This window comes from Pleurodeles waltl, chromosome 4_1 (genome assembly GCF_031143425.1).
Source record: "Pleurodeles waltl isolate 20211129_DDA chromosome 4_1, aPleWal1.hap1.20221129, whole genome shotgun sequence".
Lineage (NCBI taxonomy): Eukaryota > Metazoa > Chordata > Amphibia > Caudata > Salamandridae > Pleurodeles > Pleurodeles waltl.
The window spans coordinates 714,762,710-714,783,936 of NC_090442.1; the positions used below are offsets into that span (position 1 = coordinate 714,762,710).

Sequence of the window (21,227 nt, forward strand, 5' to 3'; positions counted from 1 at the left end):
ATTTCTAGTTTCTTCAATACTGGTGAAAACAGGACCAAAGTGAACTAATTTTCAATCATAATTCCTTTTGCCTTATGGATTCTTTGAAGTACCTGCTGCAATACATTAAATCTTGATATGGAATACAGCAATTATGAATTGGCTAATTCAAATATGCTGTACTCAGTAAGCAGTACACTGTATTCTACATGATGAAATGTCACAAAATTGTGTGCATGACTCGTAGGGGTTGCGCACACACACACAAACACATACACGTGTGTTATATATATATATATTCCCCCCGGAACCCTCTAGTAGCAGAGGGGATTCCCAGCTGTGTTACTTAAGACAAAAGTAATTTTACATATGTCGTATGGAGCAATAAAGATCCTATGAACGTTTTGGGAGATGAGAACACCTGTACATATATTTTACCAGATGGTGCACTAGCATGTCCAGCTGAAAGTCTGATGGTAGTGACTGTGCAAGGGCCTTCTTCTGCAGACTCACTAACATGATAACAATGATTTAAGTCCATAAACCACTGTAGTTTCATCACGTTTAACATATGAGTATGCTTAATCACGCTATAATCGGCTGCCTTCAAGTACAGGAATTGCCTACAGCACTGTGACTCATTTAAAGTTTAAACAATACTGCCACATAGCAGTGTTATTTATGTGGATGCAGACGGACGGTACTAATTCACAATTTAAAAACTGGCTGTCCTTAAAGTAAATGCCAATGTCATGTCACCTCCCAGCTGCGACAGACACTTTTTCAATCAATGTGACATTCAGGGGTGCCATTCGCACATGGCAGGGTCCTACGCTTCCAAATTACGGATAACTTTTATATTAGGAGTTCACAGCACAAGGATTCTCACTGGATATGAGGAAAGCAAGAAGAAATGTCAATCTCTGTTACAGCCGACTAAGGCATTTGGTATGACCTTCCAAGTTCTGCATTTAGGTGGCACCTAGGTGAGCTCATTCTTTTTACAAAAGCTTTAAAAAAACAGTATCTGGACCAATTCTAAGCACTGAAAAATCACATATATATATATATATATATATATATATATATATATATATATATATATATATATATATACAATGTAATTCTAAAGATATGTGCCTTACTGTGACGCTTTCAAACAAAACTCATTTTAATGATACAACTATACCATCGCTAAACAAGACTTCATGTGTTCCTGCAGGGACACGTGTAAACACAAAAATACTATTTAATATATATCGTTTCCCCGTGAATTGTACTGATTTATTGGCCAAGGTTTACAGGATTAGCATTTCAAAATGTAAACCTTTCAAGAAAAATGTAAGCGCACGATAGCAATTAAACTCAGCATATCTCAAAAGAAATGGTCAGTTGCTGTTAATTAAACTGGTTAAAAAGGACGAGCAAAAGAAACGTGTTTAAGTTTTGTCACAAAATCAGATTAGCAGTATTGGTGAACATAGCAATCGCTCCCGATTTACCTTTCAGAAATGTACATATGAACCACTATAATACGCCCTTACTTACCTAGTACTTTGTATTAAGTTGGAGCCCTCTGATAATCACAGCGTTATATACTCAGGTTCCCCGCCAGTCACCTAAAACAGATGCAGGCTCAGGAGTGGCACATTCCCTTTATGAATGGGATTCCAAAACCAGTCTTCACAGTTTAGTAACCGGATTCTTCAAAACGAAACGTACACGCAGTGCTCCGCCCAGAATGTTCTGCTCATGTACATGCGTTTTTTAGTGTTGCTTGCAGGAAAACCTGCAGCAAGTTAGTCATAATGAATGCACTTTCAATGTGTGTGTGTGTGTGTGTGTGTGTGTTGGGGTGGGGGGGTGTTAGGCGGGGGCACTCCGGTTTAACAGTGAGTCATCAAGGGTGCAGCGTGATTTGAATCCACTTTTATTACATGGTTGGCTTATGAGTCACGCTGGTTACACAATGTTGATTCACACAAAGTTGCTAGAATCTGGCAAATTCGTGCGTGTGCAAAAAAAGGATACCTTATAGATTTTCTCTTAGTACACTGGGGCTGTCCAGCTATATACAAGGAAAAACAGATCTCCACTGGGTGACCAGGAATGGGTGAAAATGGGACAACCATATAAATGCACTGCAACCTTATACTTGCGTGCATGGGTGCCAGTGTAAAATGTCTGGTTAGTGAGCCACAGATGGCGCTAGGCAGTGATAAAATGAGAGAGCCTTGGAACTAGGTGTGGCAAAATTACCTGAATGCACCTTTGGCTCAGTGACTAATTGTCTGCTCTCCCATTCACAACTAGCGCAAAACAAATACAAATTCAAGATACTGAGATGTGATAAAAGCTGAGACTCCTGCCAAGCTTAAAATATTTAGCATTGGTAAAGCCAATAGGTCTTGCCTACTAGAGAGCTATTGGCTTCGTTTTTGTCTTTTAGTTATGTTGTCAAGCAGCAGCATGTGCAGCATGGCTTAAAGTCAGGAACAAAAATTGCTATGAAGCAGTCAGCTGACCGCGACATAGCTCTTTTTTTTTTTTTAAAGAGAAGCAAGGAAATGAGAGTGGAGATTAAGCTAACCAATGGCAAGAAATGGACAGGCTTTATACCCCCTGTAAGTAAACAAAATGTCTCCCAAGTGACATCTTATGACCTAAAAAGGTCACAAAAGCAGAGGCTGCGCCAAATTGTGGAACTGCTCCCTTTAAGCTAGCATCTGGAGTCATACTGGCTTACACTGCCTGTGAAGTAGGTCACTTAACTAGCTTATAGATTGTCTGGACGTGACAGGCATTTCAAAAGCTGCTGATGCTGCCTGATGGCACTCCCTCATAGGGTGACAATGAATTTCAGAAACCTGGTAAAAAGTATACATCAAGCTTAGGGCATTACTTCTGTATTCAATGTTAAGCAGGACAATAAAATATTCCCTCTGTGCAGACAACTGAGAATTTCTTTAATCCTAATAGAAAGAAGAATGAGAATCCTCAACACTGGTTCTTATTTTAACAGGAAGCAGACAGCTCACTCACACTAGGCAGCATGTGTCATCACATAGGTGACCCCTGCAAGCAACCGTTGTTGCTGGGCGTGTTCTCCATGAGCTCTTTACTTTTTTTGCATGAGTAACAATTATGGGGAATATCTCAAGTTAGGCATCAAGGGGTCTCTTGCTAACAATGGGCACGAATCAGTTTTATTTTGTTCTCTAACTACCACAAGATTATAAACAATGTGGATATGCATTGCTTATTATGACTACAGTGCCTATGGCAAGAAGTCAACACGTTTCTGCATTAATACAACACCTGCATGGTAATAGTTTTTGTTCAGGGCACTCCAGACATTTCTCACAACTCTTTTCATTCTTTAATCATGTCCTGTTGTGCAAGGTGAGAAAGCAAAAATTATTCTAACCTTCTCCTTAATTCCTATTTGGGATATTCAGTGGGTCCAGTAGGTGAAACTTGTCAAAGGAGGAGCATTATCAATTATCAGCAAAACATGTTCTTGTGCATGGAGCCACATACTATTCTCCATGAGTTTTTTTCCTTCTTAAATAATTATCCACGAATGCAGTCACCATTTACACGTGTTCGCACAGTAGCAGCATGCAGAATGTTTGCTACTATGTTGTGTTGTACTAGCTTAATCTGGTTCAAGTTTCTGATTCATGGTCAAGGAAGCATCTTGTCAGCAACTCACTTGGCCGAGTGTTTCCCCAAATTGTAACAGGCTGTAAAAGTTATACATACAAATTAAGTATTTGTTGGGGCAGTTTTTCAATTCTTTTTAAGGCACCCCCCCCCCACTTGACGAAGGATGATACCACTCACTTTATAAGTGCTGCATTTGCACCTTCATCCTGCCTCCACAACTTTTTTTGACCACATCTTTTTTTATATGAAGTGCATCTTTTTTGTTTGTGCATTCCCGCCACATCAAGGGTTCATGCGCAACTGCGCTACAATGTAACATGATGTAATAGAGTGCTTTCATGCACTCTTAACATAGGAAATAGAGTTGAGGTAGAAACTGAAACAAACCCAGAATAGATGAAATACAGCTAAAAAAATAATAATTTGAATCGGACTTCTGTAAAAAAAAGAAGTCAAGTCTATAGTCTGGATTCAACCCTAACATGATAGTGATATCAAGGATGGTTGTAAGATCCAAAGTGATTTACAGCTGACACGTTAAAATTCTGGCAAGGCCAACTCAGAATTCCAATTGTCTGAGTCTACTTAAAGCTGAGTCATTACACTGGGTTGAATTTAGACCTGTCATTTCCAATAGTTGTAAATACCTGCATTGTGGTGCTCATCACTATATAAAAGCAGGCTATCAATATTAGAGCACTCAGCAAGAACTTCTCTCCAGCCTATGATCCTACTGGTTGGGGGTGAGAACAAATGCAAGTCATAAAGCATTTAAACATTTTTTTTTTAAATTCCTGGATAGAATGTGGATTTCGGAGGTGTACCTGAACAGCTAAATAGGCCTTGTTCATCACAGTTAAGCAGGGACATGGGTATGCTTAAAAGCGGGGCACAAGATCTAAAATAAGTGGAATAAGCACTAATTACATTGTGTTAGACTTTTCATCCTTGGCGTGGTCTCCCTCAACTTTTTGCCTCTGTTCCCCAGGTTGTTGATGTGTGCTGGACTCTGATTTTACTGTTTTTGTTACTCTGGGCACTTTACCACTGTTAACCAGTGCTAAAGTGCAAGTGCTCCTGTTTAAAATGTGTACGTAATTGGTTCTCCATGATTGTCATATTTGTTTTACTGTTAAGTCCCTAGTAAAGTGCACTAGAGGTGCCCAGGGCCTGTAAATCAAATGTTACTAGTGGGCCTGCAGCACTGGTTGTGCCACCCACACAAGTAACCCTGTAATCATGTCTCAGACCTGCCACTGCAGTGTCTGTAAGTGTATTTTTACACTATAAATTCGACTTGGCAAGTGTACCCACTTGCCAGGCCTAAACCTTCCCTTTTCTTACATGTAAGGCACCCCTAAGGTAGGCCCTAGGTAGCCCCAAGGGCAGGGTGCCGTGTATGGATAAGGTAGGACATATAGTAATGTGGTTTATATGTCCTGACAGTGAAATACTGCCAATTTCGTTTTTCACTGTTGCAAGGCCTGTCTCTCTCATAGGATAACATGGGGGCTACCTTTAAATATGATTAAAGTGTAGATTCCCCTAGAGAGTAGATGGACATATGGAGTTTGGGGTCCCTGAACTCACAATTAAAAAATACATATTTTAGTAAAGTTGATTTTAATATTGTGCGTTTGAAAATGCCACTTTTAGAAAGTGAGCATTTTCTTGCTTAAACCATTCTGTGACTCTGCCTGGTTTGTGGATTCCCTGTCTGGGTCAGTTTGACAGTTGGGTTGTTTTTCACCTCGCACTAGACAGTGACACAAAGGGGGGCTGGGGTGTAACCTGCATTTCCTGATTAGCCATCTCTGCTAGGAGGGAGGGGTGGAGTGGTCACTCATCTGAAAGGACTGTGCCTGCCTCTGACAATACCGGCTCCAACCCCCTGCTGTGTGTCTGATGCCTTGCCTGGGCAAGGCAGGATTTCACAAGTAGGTGTGAGTCCCCTTGAAGAAAGGTGACTTCAAAGACTAAAATGGGTATAAGAAGGGCACCCAAATCTACAGACTTTAGAAACACTTCTGGAACCAAGAGGAACCTCTGCCTGGAGAAGAGCTGATAGCTGAGGAAGAAGTGCTGCCCTGCCTGTGACTGTGCTTTGTGGAGCTTTCCTGCAGTGCTGCTTCTGCCAGAGTAAGAGGGCAAAGACTGGACTTTGTGTGCCTTCCATCTTGTGAAGAAATCTCCAAGGGCTTGAGTTAGAGCTTGCTTCCTGTTGTTTGAAGTCTCAGGGACAGCAAAGACTTCTCTCTGCCAGCACCTGGAGTCTCTGGAGAGACTCCTGCTCTGACAAGTGGTGCCCTATCCAGTCCCTGGGCCCTTGAAAGGAAAGCTGGTGGAATCCAAGGAAATCGACTTCGGACCGACGCTGCTGCTGAATCCGGTAACGCCGCCTGCACCTGACGCCGTGACCTTCGCTGGAACGCGACACTCTTCGCAGGCCCGACGCCGCAGCAGCCCCGCTGAAGTCCGCGACTCCGTGGAAGTCGCTGCACCACGTCGTGACCGACGCCGCTCGAAGTGCACGGATTCAACGTTTTGCACAGACGCCGCGATTCCCGACTTCGCGCATCGGCTTGTTTTCACTCTTCACCAAAGGTACTGTACTTGGGGGTCTACACCACTCCGTGTCCGGCGCCGCTGGTGTCGGCTTGTTGGGAACGACTCCGTCACGACGCCGTGTTAACATCTCATCGAAGCATTTTTGTTTCTAAGTGCTATTTTTGAGTTTAATCTTTAAAAATTCATAACTTGACTTGTGTATGTCGGATTTTTGTCGTTTTGGTCTTGTTCTGTTTAGATAAATATTTCCTATTTTTCTAAACCGGTGTTGTGTCATTTTGTAGTGTTTTCATTAAGTTACTGTGTGTGTTAGTACAAATACTTTACACCTAGCACTCTGAGGTTAAGCCTACTGCTCTGCCAAGCTACCAAGGGGGTAAGCAGGGGTTAGCTGAGGGTGATTCTCTTTTACCCTGACTAGAGTGAGGGTCCTTGCTTGAACAGGGGGTAACCTGACTGTCAACCAAAGACCCCATTTCTAACACATTGTATTATGCACTCCTTTCTTAATTAACCTGTTCACACTCTCCACTAAACCATTAGAAGAGGAATTACATAGTGGAGTTTTTTCTTCCCTGATAGCATACTCATACAAAATGTCATTTTTTCAGAAACTAACTGGAATTCCCCTGCTGGCAAATATGTCTACCAAAAACTCTACTACCATATACATATTTAGGTTGGAAATCAACTCAGTTAATTAATTTGCAGTAATAATGTTTAAGAAGATTTTCTCTAAATACATTTTATGGAACTGAAATATCAACAGTGAATTTGATCCAAGGACCACTGGGAACATCAACACAATACATGTGTTCATTGGAGGTCTTCCAATGCTGTCAGATTTAATGCGCTTCACACATCGATCAACAAACAAGAATCAAGACATGACCATCAATAAGGAATTCTTAGAAAAATGTTAATGGCTACAGAGCTGGAATGACCTTCATGAGCAAATTTAATCATATTGTTCCTTAACTCAATTGGAGGTATAAACAAACCTCGTCTTACCAATAAACCTCCCACAATGGACAATTCTTTCTAAAATTTACAAAAACTTCTCAATCACTTATCAAGATTTCTAATTGGTGGTCATCCTATTTTATAACTTGCTACAACTGTGAAACCTTTGCATATGCATCCATGCTTTGTTTTTCGGAAACACCACTATTACCAACTTGAATGGCATCAATCACGCCACAACACATTCTGGTTTCCTATCCAAATGATCATCACAAACACTGTCCCATTACATTCTTTATAATCAATCAGCTCTCGTATTTTTGCCACCTGCAATATACTTTACGGTAAAGTTGTATTTCAGCAACTCAGAAACTAATCTCTCCAATCTTGCTGATGTTTTATCAGTGCCATGGCCACACCCATCCATCATGAACAACAAAATTTTATGACCAGTGACAAGGTCAATACTTTTTCCCCCTTAAACATAATTTCAGTCTTCTAACAGCCCACACACAGGGCAACCCCTATTTCTCAACATTACTGCAGTGTACCTCAAAACATCTCATTACACGTCAGATTAAAGTAACCGAGTGTTCCTTGTGATTATTAATTTGAATAGCTATAGCCCTTAAGCCGATTGGCACTCGCATCCACAGTGACCACATTTCTAACATTGCAGTTCTATGGTTTAAGAGCCAACACACTCAAACTCATGTTTTAACTCATCAGATGCACTATTTTGTTCCACTGTCTACAAAAAGCTCTCTTGCATAATAACTTCCTATGGGGCTCAATAAGGAAAGCATAACCCTCCACAAAGTGTGTGCAGTACTCACTTAATGCCAAAAACGATCTCAAAGTATTTTTGTCCTTCAGTGGGGGAGCTTCTCTGGTAGCTTTAACCATATAAAACTTTCGTGCTATACCCTCAGAAGATATTGTCTGGCCCATACAATCAAATCTTCTTTGAAAAAAATGTACACTTTTCTTTGTTAACCGTCTTACCTCTATACTTTATAGTATTTGCGGTACCTGATTTAAAATAGAATTGTGTTCTACAATGGTTTTGTCATATACAATCTTGAAAGGTTTGCACACCTGCCATCCTTTTAAATAAGGTACTCAGTCATCAGTTGTTGAAACACATTGGCAGCTAATGCCACCCCAAAAGGTAACCTAATATGACAGAAGTTGTAACATTATGTGACTCTTCAGAAAGCATAAGTTGGTGATACACTGACATCAAGTCAATGATCGAGAAAAATAAATAAGTTGTACTGTGAACAAGAAATCACTAAATGGAAACATAGCATAAAACATAGTTTTAGATACTTGTTTTTGTAAAATTTGGACACAAAGGCAAATAAATTGGAAGTTGGCAAGCAACAGCTGTCAAAAATCTAAATGTGTGTTCAAAGCAAGCAAACAACTACAAAATTGCAGTTGTCTGTAAATATTAGGCTAAAATTGCATGTTGGAAGGAAATAGGGCCCACATTGTGCCGATTGCAAACATAACCGTTGCAAGGATTTTTCACACGCTAGCCGATGACCTGATTAGCGACCCTCTACTCCTTGCAACGGACTTCCTTGATTTTTTTAATGGCAATCTAGCAACCTATGAGATGATGTCCTAGTGTTGCCTTCTGCAAGGACTGGCACTTCTTAAAATGATGCTATCCTTTGCCTGGTGTGAGGTAAGAGAAGCACAATCCAGGCATGCACTAACATTAAATTACCTTCTTTGTAATGCATTAGGTATTTTACATTTGAGTTTTTATAATTAGATCATTTCCTTTATCGGTATAACATCAGATACAATATCAGACCATACAGATGGTTAACCAAAAGTGGTCAAATAACACAAAAAGCCCCATTTAACACGTATTCATCTCTGCAAGGAGAAAACCTTTTACCAAAGAACCATGGTAATAAATCCAAAAAACGTTTTTTTTTTTACACATGCAACAGGTCTTTGTTCTTACGAGAAGGATGGAACAAAGGCTAAGATCAAGCAGCTTGCTGCAACAGTATCCACCATGCTTTATTTTTGAAAAGCAATGGCACCAAAATGATCTAAAACTTGAGGTCTTTGACATCTGTTAAATAAAAAAAGAAGCATGGAAGCAAAGGGCAAGTAAATACCTGACACAAAGTGAAAGAACAAAGTTTATGACCATCCTAGGGCAGGAAGTTAAAACAAAACTGGTGCGCGCCACAATACCATATAATATTGATGCAAAGTAAAAATTATTTTCTGACCCGTCTGAAAAACATTCCCATCATCCACCCTATTTAAACATGCAAACAAATGCCCATCAACGATACCCACAACATTTTTAGGTTGAGCGTTGCAGCGCGCAAGCGCTGCTTTTCTGACGTGTTGGTATGTATCTGAGCTGTTAACAACACACACCTCACGCCCATCACTACCACTCGTTCGTGGGCTTGCCCTTCAAAAAATCCTTTGATGACATTGGTAAACGGTTCACCTTTGTCCCTCTTTTGGGAGGTTTTGTTACCGCCTTGGCCATCGGCCCTGATACATGGCTAATTGCACTTTTGCCGATCAGTTTTACTGCGAGCGAACTTCTTTTCTTTTTGTGTGTCTCTTCACGCTGATGCTCATGGCGGCAGTGGCACTGTGAATCGGCTCCCTTATGTGAAACTGTTTAACCTTTAATTTTAAATTTATGTGGCAATAAAAGTCGGGGTAGGAGTTTACAACGTTAATAGCTCTAACTCGAGCAGATGCAATACCCACTGCATTGTAAATTCTTGTTTAAACTAGTCTTCAAAATAGCATTCTAAAATGGCCCAACAATGTATTCAACTAAAAAGCATGCGACATCCAAAAAGCACGCCCTCCCGTTTACAAAAGAGAAATCATGAATTTCATGATAAAATTAGGAGTCGCCATGTTAGATGAAGTTAAGGAGGTCTGTAGATTAAAGCTCTTGTGCGTAAACTGAAAATTTTCCAGAGAGCCGTTCCTCACCCTTCTAGAGTTTACAAAAGTACTGCGCATGTAGAAAGGGCAGGGCTGGCTTGAAATATGCATAGTCATCCAGGAAACAAACATGCGTCCAATCTGGTGTTGTTTTTTCCACTGGGATAACAGCTATTTTAACTAGGGTTTTCCAAGCGAGAAAATAGGGTGTGCAATCTTGAGAGCACAGTTGATTGTTTAATCTTATGAAGTAATGAAGTATTTTTATTTATTTTTAGAACTGCATGCCCTCCCGGAAATCTGAACACACATGAGCTCTCAACTCCTACCCTTCAAAACATGTCAAGCCGAACATCTTGCATCACGTCAATCATCTCTTGCTAACCTGTCTCAAATACCCTTTGTGGCAGCCCATTTGCAATGGACACATCACACTCACCTCTACCTTTTCTGCTCTCTCAAACCCATCCTCTAAATGTCTCTGACGTTCATTTCATTCATTCTTCAGTACAACTGCTTCCGTCAAGACACAATCATTGACTTTATATGTAGTATAAATATATTCCTATCACAAAAAATGTTCAATTGGAACATAAAGATGTTGCCAAATGGAAAGGTTGAATTTTGACAAACTTGTCTAAGTAACTTAAATAAACTCAGAAGGACTCTAAGTAGCTTGAAATGGGACATGAGGACAGGTTCATAACTGGCAGTAGTAACGTGGGTGTTCTGGAGTGGACCTTGACTAGGTGCAAAGGCAGGTTTGCAACAATCTGGAGAGAAGAAATATGCCATCTACAAAGGGTGGAAAAGAAGATAGCGTTGTGAACGTACCATGCAAAAGAACCTAAAGTAAAGACAAAAAGCAGGGAAAAATAGATGATGGCTGCAGAGTGGTGTTGATGTCACACAGGAGAAAAAAAGGAGACCTAAGGGGAAAGCTGAGCAGAAATAACATTGACTTTTCTGAAACAAGACAGATATGGGCAAGCTTAATAACTATGAGAACATCTTCATTCTGGGTTTATTATTTTGACATCCAACAACTATAGTGTCTGCTTCTGTACTGTCTTTTTGGTATGATTATTCTGTTCTCGCTCTAGCAAGGTAACATGATTGCACTACGGGTAAGATCATTCCAATCACAAAGCTCCACAATCTTTCCCTCTATTGCCTTCTTTAATTTCTCCTTGTCCTTCCTAACTTCTTCTTCCCTACGTGCCCCGAAGCACCCTTAGGGCTAGATGACACATTACAAGCAACCAGTAGAACTAGTAATACTTTCGTGCATTACGTTTACTTACAGCAGGATGTATAAAAATGTAGATAATTAAAAATAATTATGCTGGTAACGAAAAACGAAACTGATTTAGCAAACATCAGCAAGACATCAGAGAAAGAGGAGAGATGGTTCTGAAATACTTCATATGCTCATTTCTGTTAGGACCATTGTTAGACCTGACAGCCTTAGGGTAGTCACCCCTAACTTTTTGCCTGCCTCCCTCCACTTTTTGGACACTGTTTTTGCTGGTTTATAGACTCTGAGCACTTTACCCCTGCTAACCAGGGCTAAAGTGCATATGCTCTCTCCCCTAAAACATGGTAACCTGGAATCATACCTGATTGGACTATTAATTTACTTATAAGTCCCTAGTAAGGTGCACTTTATGTGCATAGGGCTGGTAAATTAAATGCTACTAGTGGGCCAGCAGCACTGGTTGTGCCACCCACTTAAGTAGCCCCTTTTCCTTGTCTCAGGCCTGCCATTGCAAGGCCTGTGTGTGCAGTTTCACTGCCACATCGACTTGGCATTTAAAAGTTCTTGCCAAGCCTAGAACTCCCCTTTTTCTACATATAAGTCACCCTTAAGGTGTGCCCTAGGCAACCCCTAAGGCAGGGTGCTGTGTAGGTAAAAGGCAGGACATGTACCTGTGTAGTTATATGTCCTGGTAGTGTAAAACTCCTAAATTCGTTTTCACACTACTGTGAGGCCTGCTCCCTTCATAGGCTAACATTGGGGCTGCCCTCATACACTGGTGAAGTGGCAGCTGCTGATCTGAAAGGAGCAGGAAGGTCATATTTAGTATGGCCAGAATGGTAATACAAAATCCTACTGACTGGTGAAGTCGGATTTAATATTACTATTCTAGAAATGCCACTTTTAGAAAGTGAGCATTTCTTTGCACTTAAATCCTTCTGTGCCTTACAATCCACATCTGGCTGGGCTTGGTTGACAGCGCCTTGTGCATTCACTCAGACACACCCCAAACACAGGGTACTCAGCCTCACTTGCATACATCTGCATTTTGAATGGGTCTTCCTGGGCTGGGAGGGTGGAGGGCCTGCCCTCACACAAAGGACTGCCACACCCCTTACTGGGACCCTGGCAGACAGGATTGAACTGAAATGGGACCTGGTGCACTTCTTAGCCACTCTTTGAAGTCTCCCCCACTTCAAAGGCACATTTGGGTATAAAACAGGGCCTCTGCCCTACCTCATCAGACACTTGCTGGAGAAGAAACCTGAACCAGAAACTACATCCTGCCAAGAAGAACTGCCTGGCTGCTCAAAGGACTCACCTGCCTGCTTTCTACAAAGGACTGCTGCCTTGCTGTTGCCCTGCTGCCTTGCTGAACTCTTGTCTGGCTGTGAAAGTGCTCTCCAAGGGCTTGGATAGAGCTTGCCTCCTGTTCACTGAAGTCTCAGGACCAAAAAGACTTCTCTCTTTTACTTGGACGCTCCGTGCGCCGAAAATTTCGACGCACAGCTTGTTTCGTGGCGAGAAAAACGCCGCACACTGACGCTGATCGACGCAACGCTCTTGGGACGATCGAAGATCCGACGCACGGCCTCGCAAGGACAACGCCGCCCGACCTCTAGAGGAGAAATCGACGCAACGCCTGCCGTGAGATCGTAATTTCAACGCGCAGCCCCGCAGATCGAAGTCTACAGGAGAAATCGACGCGACGCCTGCCGTGAGATCGTAATTTAGACGCACAGCCCCGCGGACCGACGCGCAGCCGGAGAACAAGCAGGAAAATCCACGCACAGACCCGGGACATCTGGTAATCCCCGCGATCCACAGAAAGAGACTGTCCGCGCGCCGGAAAACGACGCCCGACTTCCCCGCGTGGAAAATAACTACGCAAGTCCGGGTGTGCTGGGGAGAAATCGACGCACACACCCTTTTTCCACGCACCTCTTCTCTTGTGGCCCTCTGAGGAGACTTTTCCACGCTAAACCAGGTAATTGTGCTTGAAAGAGACTTTGTTTATATTCTAAAGACTTAAGACACTTTGTATCACTTTTCAGTGATATCTCTACAATTTCCCATTGCAACTTTATTCTTTTTGACCTACAATTATCCTGATAAAATATTCTATATTTTTCTAAACACTGTGTGGTGTATTTTTTTGGTGCTATATGGTGGTATTGTATGATTTATTGCACAAATACTTTACACATTGCCTTCTAAGTTAAGCCTGACTGCTCGTGCCAAGCTACCAGAGGGTGGGCACAGGATAATCTTGGATTGTGTGTGACTTACCCTGACTAGAGTGAGGGCTTTTGCTTGGACAGGGGGTAACCTGACTGCCAACCAAAAACCCCATTTCTAACATTGGTGATCAGCGGTGAGGATAGGACTTGTATTTGTGCAGTGACATACAGTAGCTAAGTATTTCACTACCTACCCACAGTTGAAGGTCAACTTGGTTTTTATCTCTTTTTGAAAACCCGATTTTTTTCCTGACAATTTTCAAAAACTAAATCCTCACTCAACATGTCTCTGACTGGGTCTCAGACAGGGGACTTTGACCTAGTCCAGTTGGATGCATATACGGTCAAACAACTAAGAGGATTCTGCAGGGCATTGAGGGTACCCACCCAAGGGGCTTCCAGAAAGGAGGACTTTCAAGTGGCGCTGAGGGCCTGGGCAGAAGCCCATTTAGAGGATGATGAGGAAGAGGAGCCAGAACATGGCCCATCAGAGGAATTTTCACTATCAGTGGATGGTGTTACCACTGCAATTGTGCCCCCTTCCAGACCAGGGAGCAGTGTCTCTATGCAAAGCCTGACCGCAGAGGAAAGGAGAGAGGAAAGGGAATTCCAATTGCAAATGGCAAAACTGAAAATTGAGGCTCAACAGGAGAAGAGGAGGGCAGAGAGAGAAGCCAAACAAAGTGAAGCTGAAAGAACAGCCAAACAGATTCAAGCAGAAGCTGAAAGGGCAGCCAAACAAGCGGAAGCTGAAAGAGCAGCCAAACAGGTGGAAGCTGAAAGAGCTTTGGCTGAAAAGAAACTATTGTTGGCTCATGAACTAAGTCTCAAGGAGCTGGAGATCAAGGCAAGACAGTCTGAATCCAGCAATAATGGTGGCAGCATACAGACAGGACCTGCTGGAGAAAAGAAGGTTCGTATACCCAAAAATGTGGTGCCCAGTTTTGTGGTGGGAGATGACATAGATAAATGGTTAGCTGCTTATGAAGTTGCACTAAGGGCTCATGGGGTTCCTGAAGGGCAATGGGGGGTAGCTATGTGGGGTTATGTGCAGCCATTGTGGAGGGACACACTTCTCACATTGGATCAACCTGATCAAAACACATACCCACTTCAGAAAGCCACTTTACTTACCAAGTTTGGGCTGACCCCTGAGGGATACCGTCAGAGGTTCAGGGACAGCACCAAACAAACCACACAAACATGGGTAGATTTCTTTGATTTCTCCAGTAAGGCACTGAATGGATGGGTCCGGGGCAACAAAGTATCAGATTATAAAGGTTTATATGACTTGATTCTGAGAGAGCATATGCTTAATACTACTTATACAGAGTTGCGCCAGCACCTAGTGGATAGTAAGCTGACTGATCCCAGGAAGCTTGCTGAGGAGGCGGACCTCTGGGTTAGCACCAGTGTCCAAGAAGGTACCTGGAGGGGACTCCCACAAAGGTGGTCAGGGTTCCCAACAGAAGAAAGAGGGGGGAGATAAACTTGCAGATAAGGAACTCTCCAAAGGCCCCCAAAAGAATTCCCGGGGGGGGGTGGCAACCCTTCCTTTTCCAAATTTGGGAAAAAGCCAGGGACATATGACAAGTCAGGGAGATCTAGCCCCAAATGCATGGAGTGTTACCAGTATGGTCACTACAAAGGTGATCCACAGTGCCCCAAGAGGGCACCGTCCACTACCGGACAGGCACCTGGGTTGACTAGTGTAGCGCTCGGGGGGGAGATGGACCCAAGTAGCTTTGGGGAGCAGGTAGAGATTTCCCTAGTGTCCCTGGGAGAAGGAGAAATGGTGCCCAAGGCCCACATGCCCAAAAATACTTCCAAGTACCGGCAGTGGGTCACCATTGATGGGCAGAAGGTGGAGGCTCTGCGTGACACAGGAGCCAGTATGACTACTATCAAGAGTCAGCTGGTGTCAACAGAGCAGATAGTCCCTAATACATTCCACCAGGTCATAGTCGCTGACAATCGCGAGAGTCACCTACCGGTGGCTCTGGTTCCCTTTGAGTGGGGGGGTCTCTGGTACTCTGAAAGTAGCTGTGAGTCCTGCCATGCCTGTAGATTGTCTGTTAGGCAATGATCTTGAGCACACTGCTTGGAAAGAAGTGGAGCTCAGGTCTCACCTGGAGATGTTAGGGTTACCTGAGTGGGTCTGCATGACCACACGGTCCATGGCTGACCGAGAGGGAAGTCAAGGGCATCTGGAGCCTGGAACGATGGCCCAGAGAGCTGCCAGGAGGAGGGACCAGGGGCGCGGGAAACCGGCCCCAGAAGTTCCCGCAGTGGCTGACGGGGCTCCTGAGGAGGAGGCTGCCGAGCCAACTGGGGAAGACATTGCCACCCTAGGTGACTTACCTGAGCTTGCTGGCTGGCAAGTTGAGGGTGGACCCACCAGGGAGGAATTCTGCAAAGCGCAGAAAGAATGTCCCACTCTGGAAGGTTTGAGGAAACAAGCCTCAAACCAGGCAGCAGGTGACGCCTCTGGCAATCACCACCTATATTGGGAGAATGATCTCCTCTACAGTGAGCCTAAGGTTCCGGCCTTTGGGGCAGCACGTATGCTGGTGGTCCCCCAATGTTACCGAACCTTCCTACTGGGTCTGGCTCACGACATTCCCCTGGCAGGACATTTGGGGCAGGGCAAGACCTTTAACAGGCTTGTCACCCACTTTTATTGGCCCAAAATGAGGACACACTCAGATAAGTTCTGCAGATCTTGTCCTACCTGCCAGGCCAGTGGTAAAGCAGGAAAAAGGGTTAAAACACCCCTGATTCCACTTCCTGTCGTTGGCACCCCCTTTGAAAGGGTGGGCATCGACATTGTTGGTCCCTTGGACCCCAAAACTGCCTTAGGCAACAGGTTCATCCTGGTTTTGGTGGACCATGCCACCCGTTACCCAGAGGCAATCCCTCTGAGGACCGTAACCGCACCGGTGGTGACCAGAACTCTGATGGGGATATTTACCCGTGTGGGGTTCCCCAAGGAGATAGTGTCTGACAGAGGCACTAACTTCATGTCTGCATACATGAAGTCTCTATGGGATGCGTGTGGTGTAACCTACAAGTTCACCACACCCTATCACCCCCAGTCTAATGGTCTTGTGGAGAGATTCAACAAGACCCTGAAAGGCATGATTGGTGGCCTCCCTGAGGCCATGAGGCGTAGGTGGGACGTCCTCTTACCATGCCTTCTCTTTGCCTACAGAGAGGTCCCCCAGAGGGGGGTAGGGTTCAGTCCCTTTGAGCTTCTCTACGGGTACCCTGTCAGGGGACCCTTAAGCATTGTCAAGGAGGGATTGGAGAAAGCTCCAAAGACACCCCCTCAGGATGTGGTCAGCTACATGTTGGCCCTCCGCAACCAGATGACCCGCTTCTGGAAAGAGACCCAAAGTAACCTTGAGGCCAGTCAATAGGTAATGAAACACTGGTATGACCAGAAGGCCACCCTGGTAGAGTTTCAACCTGGAGACAAAGTGTGGGTAATGGAGCCAGTAGAGCCCAGAGCTCTCCAGGACCGCTGGTCTGGCCCATTTGAAATAAAGGAGCGGAAGGGGGAGGCCACTTACCTAGTGGACCTCCAAACCCCTAGAAATCCCCTAAGGGTGCTCCATGTGAACCGACTAAAAGCTCATTTTGAGAGGTCGGAGATCAACATGCTTCTGGTCACAGATGAAGGAATGGAAGAGGAGAGTGAACCTCTCCCCGACCTCCTCTCTGCCCAAGAAGGTGATGGGTCAGTAAGCGGGGTCATTCTGTCTGACTCCCTGACTCTAAACCAGAAAGGAGACTGCTATGAGCTGTTGGAGCAGTTCTCCCCCCTGTTCTCCCTTACTCCTGGACTGACCCACCTCTGTGTTCATGATATTGACACTGGTGACAGTCTCCCTGTGAAGAACAAAATTTACAGGTTGTCGGATAAGGTGAAGGTCAGCATCAAGGAAGAGGTCTCCAAGATGTTGACTCTAGGGGTTATCGAGAAATCCAGTAGTCCCTGGGCCAGCCCAGTGGTGTTGGTCCCTAAGGCTACTGCCCCAGGTGCGAAGCCAGAACTCCGGTTCTGTGTGGATTCCCGGGGTCTCAACTCAGTCACACGGACTGATGCTCACCCCATCCCCCGAGCTGATGAGCTCGTGGACAGGCTAGGCGCTGCCAAGTTCCTGAGTACGTTTGATCTTGCTTCAGGGTACTGGCAGATCGCCCTGACTGAGGGGGCTAAGGAAAGATCCGCATTTTCAACCCCTGATGGCCATTACCAGTTCCGGGTGATGCCGTTTGGGTTGAAAAATGCCCCCGCTACCTTCCAACGGTTGGTTAACGGGGTCCTAGCTGGCAAGGATGCCTTCTGTGCAGCCTACCTGGATGACATAGCTGTCTACAGTTCCAGCTGGGAGGAACACCTGCTTCACCTCAAGGAGGTGCTTCAGGCCCTGCAACAGGCAGGCCTGACCATCAAGGCTAGTAAGTGCCAGATTGGGCAGGGTTCCGTGGTTTACTTGGGACACCTAGTGGGTGGTGGCAAGGTGCACCCACTCCAGGCCAAGATTGAAACTATCAAGGCCTGGCAACCACCGCGAACGCAGACTGAGGTGAGAGCCTTTCTAGGCCTCACAGGATACTACCGCAGATTTGTCAAGGGCTATGGTACCATTGTAAAACCCTTGACAGAACTCACTTCCAAGAAACAACCTAGGTTGGTGAATTGGACAGAGGCTTGTCAGAAAGCCTTTGACGCCCTGAAGGAAGCCATGTGCACGGCCCCCGTGCTCATGGCCCCTGACTACTCCCAGGAATTTATTGTGCAGACAGACGCTTCAGAGCATGGCATAGGGGCAGTCCTAGCACAGCTGAATGAGGAGGGCAGAGATCAACCGGTAGTCTTTATTAGCAGAAGGCTATTACCAAGGGAACAGAGGTGGAGTGCTATTGAGAGAGAAGCTTTTGCTGTGGTCTGGGCACTGAAGAAGCTAAGACCCTACCTGTTTGGGACTCACTTCCGGGTTCAGACAGACCACAGGCCCCTCAGATTGCTCATGCAGATGAGGGGTGAGAATCCAAAACTCTTGAGGTGGTCCATTTCCCTACAGGGGATGGACTTTACGGTGGAACATCGCCCAGGGGTTGACCACGCCAATGCTGATGGTCTCTCCAGGTACTTCCACCTTAGCGATGAGAGCTCCCAGGAGGTCGGGTAGCTCTCCCCACTTTCAGCTGGGGGGGGGGACACATGTTAGACCCGACAGCCTTAGGGTAGTCACCCCTAACTTTTTGCCTGCCTCCCTCCACTTTTTGGACACTGTTTTTGCTGGTTTATAGACTCTGCGCACTTTACCCCTGCTAACCAGGGCTAAAGTGCATATGCTCTCTCCCCTAAAACATGGTAACCTGGAATCATACCTGATTGGACTATTAATTTACCTATAAGTCCCTAGTAAGGTGCACTTTATGTGCATAGGGCTGGTAAATTAAATGCTACTAGTGGGCCAGCAGCACTGGTTGTGCCACCCACTTAAGTAGCCCCTTTTCCTTGTCTCAGGCCTGCCATTGCAAGGCCTGTGTGTGCAGTTTCACTGCCACATCGACTTGGCATTTAAAAGTTCTTGCCAAGCCTAGAACTCCCCTTTTTCTACATATAAGTCACCCTTAAGGTGTGCCCTAGGTAACCCCTAAGGCAGGGTGCTGTGTAGGTAAAAGGCAGGACATGTACCTGTGTAGTTATATGTCCTGGTAGTGTAAAACTCCTAAATTCGTTTTCACACTACTGTGAGGCCTGCTCCCTTCATAGGCTAACATTGGGGCTGCTCTCATACACTGGTGAAGTGGCAGCTGCTGATCTGAAAGGAGCAGGAAGGTCATATTTAGTATGGCCAGAATGGTAATACAAAATCCTACTGACTGGTGAAGTCGGATTTAATATTACTATTCTAGAAATGCCACTTTTAGAAAGTGAGCATTTCTTTGCACTTAAATCCTTCTGTGCCTTACAATCCACGTCTGGCTGGGCTTGGTTGACAGCGCCTTGTGCATTCACTCAGACACACCCCAAACACAGGGTACTCAGCCTCACTTGCATACATCTGCATTTTGAATGGGTCTTCCTGGGCTGGGAGGGTGGAGGGCCTGCCCTCACACAAAGGACTGCCACCCCCCCTACTGGGACCCTGGCAGACAGGATTGAACTGAAAGGGGACCTGGTGCACTTCTTAGCCACTCTTTGAAGTCTCCCCCACTTCAAAGGCACATTTGGGTATAAAACAGGGCCTCTGCCCTACCTCATCAGACACTTGCTGGAGACGAAACCTGAACCAGAAACTACATCCTGCCAAGAAGAACTGCCTGGCTGCTCAAAGGACTCACCTGCCTGCTTTCTACAAAGGACTGCTGCCTTGCTGTTGCCCTGCTGCCTTGCTGAACTCTTGTCTGGCTGTGAAAGTGCTCTCCAAGGGCTTGGATAGAGCTTGCCTCCTGTTCACTGAAGTCTCAGGACCAAAAAGACTTCTCTCTTTTACTTGGACGCTCCGTGCGCCGAAAATGTCGACGCACAGCTTGTTTCGCAGCGAGAAAAACGCCGCACACCGACGCTGATCGACGCGACGCTCTTGGGACGATCGAAGATCCGACGCACGGCCTCGCAAGGACAACGTCGCCCGACCTCTAGAGGAGAAATCGACGAGACGCCTGCCGTGAGATCGTAATTTCAACGCGCAGCCCCGCAGATCGAAGTCTAGAGGAGAAATCAACGCGACGCCTGCCGTGAGATCGTAATTTCGACGCACAGCCCCGCAGACCGACGCGCAGCCGGAGAACAAGCAGGAAAATCCACGCACAGACCCGGGACATCTGGTAATCCCCGCGATCCACAGAAAGAGACTGTCCGCGCGCCGGAAAACGACGCCCGACTTCCCCGCGTGGAAAATAACGACGCAAGTCCGGGTGTGCTGGGGAGAAATCGACGCACACACCCTTTTTCCACGCACCTCTTCTCTTGTGGCCCTCTGAGGAGACTTTTCCACGCTAAACCAGGTACTTGTGCTTGAAAGAGACTTTGTTTATATTCTAAAGACTTAAGACACTTTGGGGGTTATTCTAACTTTGGAGGAGGTGTTAATCCGTCCCAAAAGTGACGGAAAAGTGACGGATTTACCACCAGCCGTATTACGAGTCCATTATATCCTATGGAACTCGTAATACGGCTGGTGGTATATCCGTCACTTTACCATCACTTTTGGGACGGATTAACACTCCTCCAAAGTTAGAATAACCCCCTTTGTATCACTTTTCAGTGATATCTCTACAATTTCCCATTGCAACTTTATTCTTTTTGACCTACAATTATCCTGATAAAATATTCTATATTTTTCTAAACACTGTGTGGTGTATTTTTGTGGTGCTATATGGTGGTATTGTATGATTTATTGCACAAATACTTTACACATTGCCTTCTAAGTTAAGCCTGACTGCTCGTGCCAAGCTACCAGAGGGTGGGCACAGGATAATCTTGGATTGTGTGTGATTTACCCTGACTAGAGTGAGGGCTTTTGCTTGGACAGGGGGTAACCTGACAGCCAATCAAAAACCCCATTTCTAACAACCATTAA

General features: G+C 45.0%; 1 long non-coding RNA gene across 13 annotated transcripts in view; it reads right to left on the bottom strand.

Moving 5' to 3' along the window:
• The window catches only part of LOC138288080 (uncharacterized), a 472,675-nt gene that overhangs the window by 116,020 nt on the left and 335,428 nt on the right, over positions 1–21,227 (bottom strand). The window contains exon 1 of one of the 13 annotated variants that reach the window (XR_011202335.1): positions 1,528–1,707. The exons of 11 other annotated variants lie outside the window; for them this stretch is intronic. This is a non-coding gene — a long non-coding RNA (uncharacterized lncRNA). Of the gene's footprint in view, positions 1–1,527; positions 1,708–21,227 lie in introns of those variants that run through there. One more of the 13 variants, XR_011202336.1, reaches the window with a different exon arrangement.